The sequence below is a fragment of the Megachile rotundata genome, chromosome 2, assembly GCF_050947335.1.
Source record: "Megachile rotundata isolate GNS110a chromosome 2, iyMegRotu1, whole genome shotgun sequence".
In the NCBI taxonomy this organism is placed as follows: domain Eukaryota; kingdom Metazoa; phylum Arthropoda; class Insecta; order Hymenoptera; family Megachilidae; genus Megachile; species Megachile rotundata.
In genome coordinates, this window is record NC_134984.1 from 6,014,814 (window position 1) to 6,023,160 (window position 8,347).

At 48.3% G+C, this 8,347-nt stretch overlaps 1 long non-coding RNA gene across 1 annotated transcript; it reads right to left on the bottom strand.

The window, feature by feature from the left end:
- Positions 1-1,093: 1,093 nt before the first annotated feature.
- LOC143266674 (uncharacterized) lies at positions 1,094-2,505 on the bottom strand. Its single transcript, XR_013041640.1, has 2 exons — positions 1,975-2,505; positions 1,094-1,790 (listed from the first exon to the last, which is right to left on the bottom strand). It is a non-coding gene; the product is annotated as an uncharacterized LOC143266674 (long non-coding RNA).
- Positions 2,506-8,347: the final 5,842 nt, after the last annotated feature.

An 8,347-nucleotide genomic window follows, 5' to 3' on the forward strand; every position in this document is an offset into this window, starting at 1 on the left:
AACAATATCTGGTTAATTACAAAAACTTTAAAATTTGTATTAGACGTGGAACAGTTACTCCTTGTTTAACTCTAAACTATTTAGTTCATGGCCCCATTTTTTCAGAGCACAAATCGACACCCAAAACCTGATCGCTTAATTGGGGAGCCTGCGTTAGCTGGCTATTAGAACTACCCAACGATGTAAGAACCAAGTGACCGACGTGTGACCTACAGGGTTACAAATAAAAATGACTCGACTTTAATTATTTATTGAAGTTACCGAAACGCCACCCAAAAGACACGGGCTTCAGAGATCAAGCCGCTCAATAATGGGGAGCCTGCGTTAGCTGGCTACTAAACTACCCAGAGCGAACTCCGAGAATCCGACGGCGAGTTAATAACTTAGAAAAATAAGAAATATATATATGAGTGACTGGAGAGCTCTCGTTTGATGTCTTAGTTCCTTCTGGGGCTGAGCATAGCACTGTCCTTACGGAGTTTCAGATACAAGACCGTTTGAACGGGGAGCCTGCGTTAGCTGGCTACTAGAACTACCCAACGATCGAGTATCCAAATGGCTGATACCCGCTGTCCAGTCAAAACTAAGAATCTTGTAGGCTCTCACCAGTTAAAACTGCTCCAGTTAGTCGCTTCCTAAGAGGTCCGGCACGTAGTACTTCCAAGATTGTTCTGCGCTCGCAGGCGCTGCTGCACGCCCTTTTATACCCAGAGAATCATGGATTTTTCCCGCTCAAAAAGTAGTTATTATTTTATTACGCTTTATTTAGTAGCAAATATATATTAGTTTGATTAATAAAAATACGCTTTGATTTATTATTAATTAGTTTTTCACAAGTTTTCCCGTTAAATCGTATTTTTAATAATTTTTAGATACGTAAATTATAAGTGTTTCAATAGAAGAAATAATTAATCGCAAAGAATACATAAAATAATAGCTAAAAATATAACGCAATTTATAATGAGTGAATAATTAATAATATATATAATATAAACATTTAAATAATAATTTATAATAATTTTGTTTCGAAGTATATTTCCTGTCTCTTTCTAACTAACGCGTGCGCCATCGATCGGTGTTCTACTCTAAACAATCTTGCACGCGTGAGCTACCGCATCCCATTACCACGCGAATTTTTATGGCGCGGTCAGTAATGAAATAGATGAAGATTAGGATTAAGATGCTTCTTTATTTATCGACTGGACCGTTTGACTTTCCCGGGGACGTTACATTAGTGCTCTGCCGATCAATTATTTTGTATGGCCTTACATACTGAGCTTCCAGTTTACCGCGCCGGGGCTCTTTCAATAATAAAACTTGGTCTCCTATTTTGAAATCTGGTAAGTTTATATCCCTATCGTAATATTTTTTTGCTCTTTCTTTGGCTCTGATTAGGTTTTCGCGTGCGTTTCCTTGGCATTCCACCAGTTTCTCTTGTAAGTTGTGTAAATAGTTCGCGTATGATTCATTGTCTGAGTCCAGTAACATGGGGTCTGCTGAGGGTAATCGCGCTAGATTCCCATAAACCAGCTCGTGAGGTGTAAAGGAAGTTCTCTCGTGCACGCTTGTGTTGTAGCTGAACATGACGAGGTCCAGCCATTCATTCCAGTCTAGCTTGCGGGAGAATTGTTTCAGGTACTCGGCTAATACCAGGTGAGATCTTTCGATGGATCCGTTAGTTTGCGGCCTGAAAGCGGTTGTCCGGAACTGGGCTAAATCTTTTCGCTACTACCCGCATGAGCGAGCTCATGAAGTTGGAGCCCTGGTCCGTGAGGATGGCCTTTGGAGCTCTGAAACGGCAAATCCAAGTTTTAATAAATGCGTCGGCGGTATCCGTTGCCTTTGGCTGACGCATCGGGGCTGCAAGAGAGTACTTGGTAAGGAGGTCCTGCATCGTTAATATATAAGAGTGGCCGGAAAGAGTGGTTGTAATGGGCCCCACTGCATCCATTGATACCTTGTCGAATACTCTACCTGGCGTGTCTGTTATCGTAAGGGTTGCCTGGGTCTTCTTCCTCGTCAGTTTGAGCATTTGGCAGCTTCTGCATTGATTGACGAACGTTTGCACATCCGTTTTAAGAGATGGCCAGAAATATCTTTCCCTTATCCTGGCGTAAGTTTTTGTGACCCCTTTATGTCCTGCTGATGCGGAGACATGATGTTCCCTAATGATGTCCTGTCTCTGCGCCGTGCGTGGTATTTGGACTTCGTGGGTGCAAATTTGTACCAAATTTGTACCAAAGTTCCAGTGAATAATTCAGCCAATGTCTCTCTGATGTATTGCCAAGGGATGTCATCTAAGGTTGCCTGAGAGATGCTGAACGACTCCAAGGACAATTGTGTTACTATGTCCCGCAGTGACCTCAGGGCCTCCATTAAGTCATCCGGGTCGGTGGCGTGGGCCGGATTCTCCTTTACCGGCAGCTGTATAAGGCGGTGGCGTCCCAATTCAGATGGTCTCCCCCGACCGAGTAATAATTCTTCGTGCTGATGAAGTTTCCTCAATGCTGCTAAATCGGTGCCTCCGACATCAAGTGGTCGATCGTCGAGTGTGATGAAACAGACCAAATTATCCTTCTTCATAATTAGTTTGTCTCGTGTTGTCCTGAACGTGGGACCCCTTTGTTCTTCTTCCGATTCGCTTCCTGCTCTTTCTTCCCGAGTTCCCGGTGGTCGACTGGGCGGAAGATATTCTCCGACGAAATTTCGGAGGGGGATGGTGGATCCTGGGTCAGTGCCAGTGGTCGCGACGAGGTTGATTGCGATGGGACCACCTGAGTGTCACCTCGTGTGACCCGGGTTCGTAACCCAAAGCTGAGGTCATCCGACGTGTCTTCGGACGAATCGATTTGGATGGGATAGATTCCCACGGGATTGCGCGACAGGGCATCGGCGTTCGAATTTAATTTACCTGCTTTGTAATGAATTTCGTATTCATATTCTGATAATTTAAGGCGCCATCTCAGCAGACGGGAAGTTGGGTCTTTAACGGAATTAACCCATACTAATGGTTGATGATCGGTAATAAAGTTGAATTTTGTCCCATAGACGTAAGGTCGAAAGTATTGTACAGAATAAACTATCGCCAAGAACTCCTTTTCTATTGTGGAGTAGTTGAGTTCTGCCCCGTGGAGCAGCCTTGAGACGTAAGCTATTGGTCGGTCCTGGCCTATTTTTCCCTGGCTTAAAACTCTACCTATGCCGAACCCGGATGCATCAGTCGTTATATTGAAGGGAATATCGAAGTTGGGGTAGCTTAGTACGGGTTCGGTGCATAGGGCATTCCGCAAGGTATTGAAGGCCCTCTCCTGATCTTTTCCTCATTGAAACTTCTCATTCTTTCTTAAAAGGGATGTAAGAGGTTTTGCAATATGTGAAAATTTTTCTATAAAGCGTCGATAATATCCCACAAGTCCTAAAAATTCCCGAACGTTTTTGGTTGTCTTAGGACGTGGAAATTCGCGAGCGGCGGTCTTCACCTTCTCGAGACAGGGTTTAACACCTTGGTCGCTAATCACGTGGCCCAAGTAGGCCACCTCCTTTCGAAAAAAACAGCACTTCCCTGGTTGCAATTTGTGATTTGCCGTTCGTAGTCGGTCGGCGAGTCGCCAGAATTTAGCTGCATGCTTCGTCAGGGAACTTGCGTAGAGAACGATGTCGTCAATGTAAATGAATAATTCTGTCCCCTGAAGCCCTTGCAAAGCAACGTCCATGAGCCTTTGGAACGTTGCTGGGGAGTTTCGTAACTCAAAGGGCATACGTACAAACTGATAATGGCCGAATGGGGTGGAAAAGGCCGTTTTTGGGGCATCCCTGGCACTCATACCTATCCTTTTTTTTTTTTTTTTTTTTTTTTTCGTTTAGGAAGACAGAAATCCTATTACGGACACCTGGGAAGATAGCCCAGGTAGTGTGGAAAGACTCATGCTTCCGGCGCCCCTAGAAGAGGGACGGTTTCCACGCATACCCACTAAATCTGTCTCCCGCCACAAGAGCGGGGGGTGGCGGCAACCCATCAGGCTTCCCTACCGGTTAGGCATAATCCCCCTGACCTAGGCCATCGCTCGCAGTTGTGGAAGAAAGACTACGCGCCCCCCCCCCCCCCCCTCGCGTATGTGTTCCATGTGTGGGGAATGGATGCTCTCAACCAAAGGGTTTTAGCCCGAGAGGCTGCGTCAAGATCTAGGGGAGGCTCTCGGGCAAAATACACTGACCTCCAGCTGACCTTGTAACGCCCCCTCGGCACCGCCTCCCGGTGGGCTCGAACATATGGTAAAACCGCGACCTCTCCCCACCGTTTTCCACCTAAGTATCATAATATGCTTTCCTATGCTTAACTCTAAATTTATCACACTTTCTAATTGTCTATTCCGCTCTCTAAATTTCGGCCCACCGCTCCCGCCGCCCCCTCCCACCCCCTCTCTCTTCGTTACGTTTACTTTCTTCCCATAAAGTTCATCCCTTACCGCCTATTCGCCGTTAATATTTCGCTCCGCGATCGCTTTGAATTTAAGTTTCGCGCGTCGCTTTCCTTCCCACTGTTTCCCTCTCCCTTACACCCTTTCAACCCTTTCCGTTATCATCATTAACCGGTTCCCCCGCGTTTCCTATTTCGCCCCAGTCTTCTTCCACAACGCTACATGAGCCCATTGCTCTTGGTAAAATTTTTCCTTCCTCTCTCCTGTCGATTCCACTCGGTCCCCGTTGTCGCCCCCTAATGGTGCCATGACCAGGCTGACGACTGGGTCCCTAGTTGAATCAACAGCTGATCAGAAGGGTGCTTTGCTCAATTTGACTTCTCTCCCTCCTCTCCCCCGCTCAGTCGGTCCCCGTTTTGTGCCCCCTAATGGTGCTATGACCAGGCTGACACCGGTTTCCTCCCTTGCGGGTTTGAGTCGTTTGATCGGTCGTGTCTATATTTGTTTCTCCGCTTCTTCCACTCCTGCTCTTCCTCTTCTCCCTCTCGCTGTCTTCTCGCTTCTTCCCCTCCTCTTGCCGTTTGAAAAGCGCGCCATGCCGCCGCCGTCTTGCTTGCTGCCGCATCCTTTCGCTTCACCCTTTAGGGCCGCTCTCCAAGTGCTTGCAGCGTTCCTTCCTTCGTTATGCTGGATATTCTCAATGTGGCCCCTTTGCTCCACCATCGTTGTGACTTCGGAGTTTCCAGAGTGCTGGAGCGTTTTCCGCAGTTCTTCCAACACTTTTCCGCCATTTTCCCGCTTTGCACTGTTCCTCTACACTCGCGCACGTGGTCACGTATATTCCCCTGTACCCGCAACACTCTCAGCACTTCACTGCACTCCCACAAGACTTTCCTAACACTACACCGAATTAGTTGCCTATCTGTTAATTATTTATTATTTATTTATTTATTAATCTGCTAATCACTTCACTATTTATAAATAATTTATTCGTTAATTATTAATTAATTAATTAATTTATTTATTTCTTCCTTCCTTCACTTCGTTCCGTGTCGTCTCGCCTCTTCCTCTTCTCCTCCTCCCTGTCTTCTTGCTTCAACCAATCCGCTTACCATTTGCCATTTGAAAAACGCGCCATGTCACCGCCATCTTGCTTGTTGCCGCGTGCCTCCGCTTCGCCCATAGGCTTCGTCCCTGAAGGCAGCTCCCAAGCGCTTGCGGCGATCCTTCCTCCGCCATCTTACTTGTTGCCGCGTGCCTTCGCTTTGCCTTTAGGCTTCGTCCTTAAGGGCCGCTCTCCATGCGCCTGCAGCGACTCTTCCCCGGCCATGCTGAATGTTTGTGAACCGGCCTTTATGCTCTACGCTTTCCCTCGCGCGGAGATGCCCACGTGTTCGTACGATATATCGAAGCATGCTTGACCGACGCCATTATTTATTTACTATCAAGAAAATACAAAAATAGCCAAAACCAATCACCGCGTGCATTCAGTATGCCTCATTCGCCCCTTCCCGCACTCTAAATCCCTACTGACATTTGCTTTATAGTTAATTAATCTAATTTCTACGACTTTCCCCCGCAACATCTACATGCCGCACGACCACGTGTTCACGCAAGTCCTTCTTCGAGGGCAGCTTTCACCCTTAAATTGCACTATTTCACTCGCGATATATAAAAATAATCGTATTTAAGTCGCGCACATATTTATTTTATTCCGCAGTCGATCCGAACATTCGTTTCCTCGCTTTCGATTGCTCATGGGTTTGCACCCCATGCTTTTCCTCGCGTCGCGTGGAGGTCGCCATTACCGAAATTTCGTTTTTTATTTATAACTTCACTATTCCACTTTCGATTTCCACAAAATTTCACCGCCCACTTCCCCCACGGTCTCCCCTCACTTCACAACATTATTTATCACACTTAAACCACTTTTTCCCACCAAAATTGTAATTTATCGCGGAGCGACCCCCGAACACGTGCGCTCGCCACGACAGCCAACGCGCTCCTCCTAACCCTCCTCTGCGGTGCCCCCGCAGAGTTCCCCGGTGAGGCCTACTGGCTCTTTCTTATTTTTAGTCGGGGGGTTTCCCGACTCCCCTGAAAGGGGTGTTAGCTGTACGGGCGGTGGCGCTACTCACCGGACTTACGTCGTACTGCCCTTAGCATCCATGTAGGATGGCCGCTAACGTGGATAAACTCCTCTCCTTCATGTCTAGTGGAAGATTGTTTACTTCTGTACCAGATGATTACTGAGCCAAGAGCGCCCAGGTTCCTAGGTCCCTGAGCTTAGACGTCATATGTTTTTCTATCCATAGTAAGTTAGACTGTAGTCTCTCTAGTCCTATGTTCCTACTACCCAAAGCTCGCCTTAGGCAAAAGTCGGCCCACTTCTTAATGAAACCTCCGTATCTGGGTCCCACCCGCTCGGTCAGCGGCGCAGGATGTTCCCACTCTCCACACAGGTATCCCGTATAAACTCGCAAACTCATCCGCTTCCTCATCGCGCCTAGGAAAGATTCCCAACCCGGTTTCATCCCCTCAGCCTCTCTCCTCTCCCTCACTAGCTTCCGCTTGTAATTACCTCTCAACTGGATCGGTACGTGTTCGAGATCCCACAGATCATCTGCCCTCGGAACTAACATCTCCCCCCCAGGCGGTACCTCCGGCACCGGGGCCACCTCCACGAAATCAGAGTGCGCGTCACCCACAAGGGTAGACTCCCTCAGACCCCATGTCGCAGCCAATTGGCTGAGCATCATATTACGCTCGTCCACTGTAAGCTCCCACCCCAGACGGTCAAATCTGCCTCTCCACGCTCCCAAATCCCTTTTTACCAAGCGCATTTCCTTACGTGTCTCCACTGTGTATAGCCTCTTATCGCTCCTCTCCCACAACCACACCCCCATCCTACTCATCCTATCCACTCCACACCCTCCCAGCGCGTTGGGCGTCACAGCATAGGATGCGGCTTTCTCCACTGATAGTCCTTGTGCCTCGGCGTACTCCAAGTACAGTCCGGCACACTTCTCGGGGCTCGCTACCCGCAGCGACATGCCACTGACTGAGATTGGAGTACAGTCTCTCACCAGGTGTAAGCGGTGACGCCTGCACTGGGTTGCGGAATCGTATATTAACGAAACTTCTAGCCAAATAACCCGTCACTCCCACGGGCTCGTAACTCCGTCGCAGGAATTCGGCCCTGGTCCGGGAGATATATGTCTTCAGGGGGTGCACCTCGTACCCCACCTTACCGTAGCAATCAATTCCAGACAAGGGGTGCCAAAAATGACGTCGTCACCCTGAGCATAAAAATGTCTCACTATGTTGTTCACTCCCATGATGGCGTTTGCCACCCTCCACATCGCTCTGAAGCTACAGATGTTAAGTATTGTGTCCAACACCGCCGTCCAACGCCAACCCGAAGGCAGACCGTTCACCCAGGGGAACCGATTGTCCCCAACATGAACGACAGCACCCAGCTCGAAGAGCGACCGCCACAATGCGTCAAAAACTCTCTCAAAATCGGTACCAGGGACCCTCTCGGCTATGTGAGCCCCCACCTCGGCCAATACCACCCTGATGGACTCCTTGCTCTGATGTTGGTCGAAGCCGCCCTGATCCAACGGCACTTTCCACAGCACATTGCATCGTACGGCCTCGATTAGATCGTAATCTATCCTCTCGTTTCCGGCTTCGCCGGCGAATAGGGTACTGAGAGGCGATCCATGGAGTCCGTCCTCCAGAAAAGTAGACAGGTAGTTCATCTTCCTATTCACCTCGTTACCGGTCTTAACCACGGGCCGGATCTTCGAACCCTCACTCTTTTGCATCACATGCATCTCCTCTTTCTTGGCGGTGATTAGTTCAAATTCTATTAGTTCGTCATGCTTGAAATAACCGTCAACACCTTTCCCTCGGGCACGTTGAGC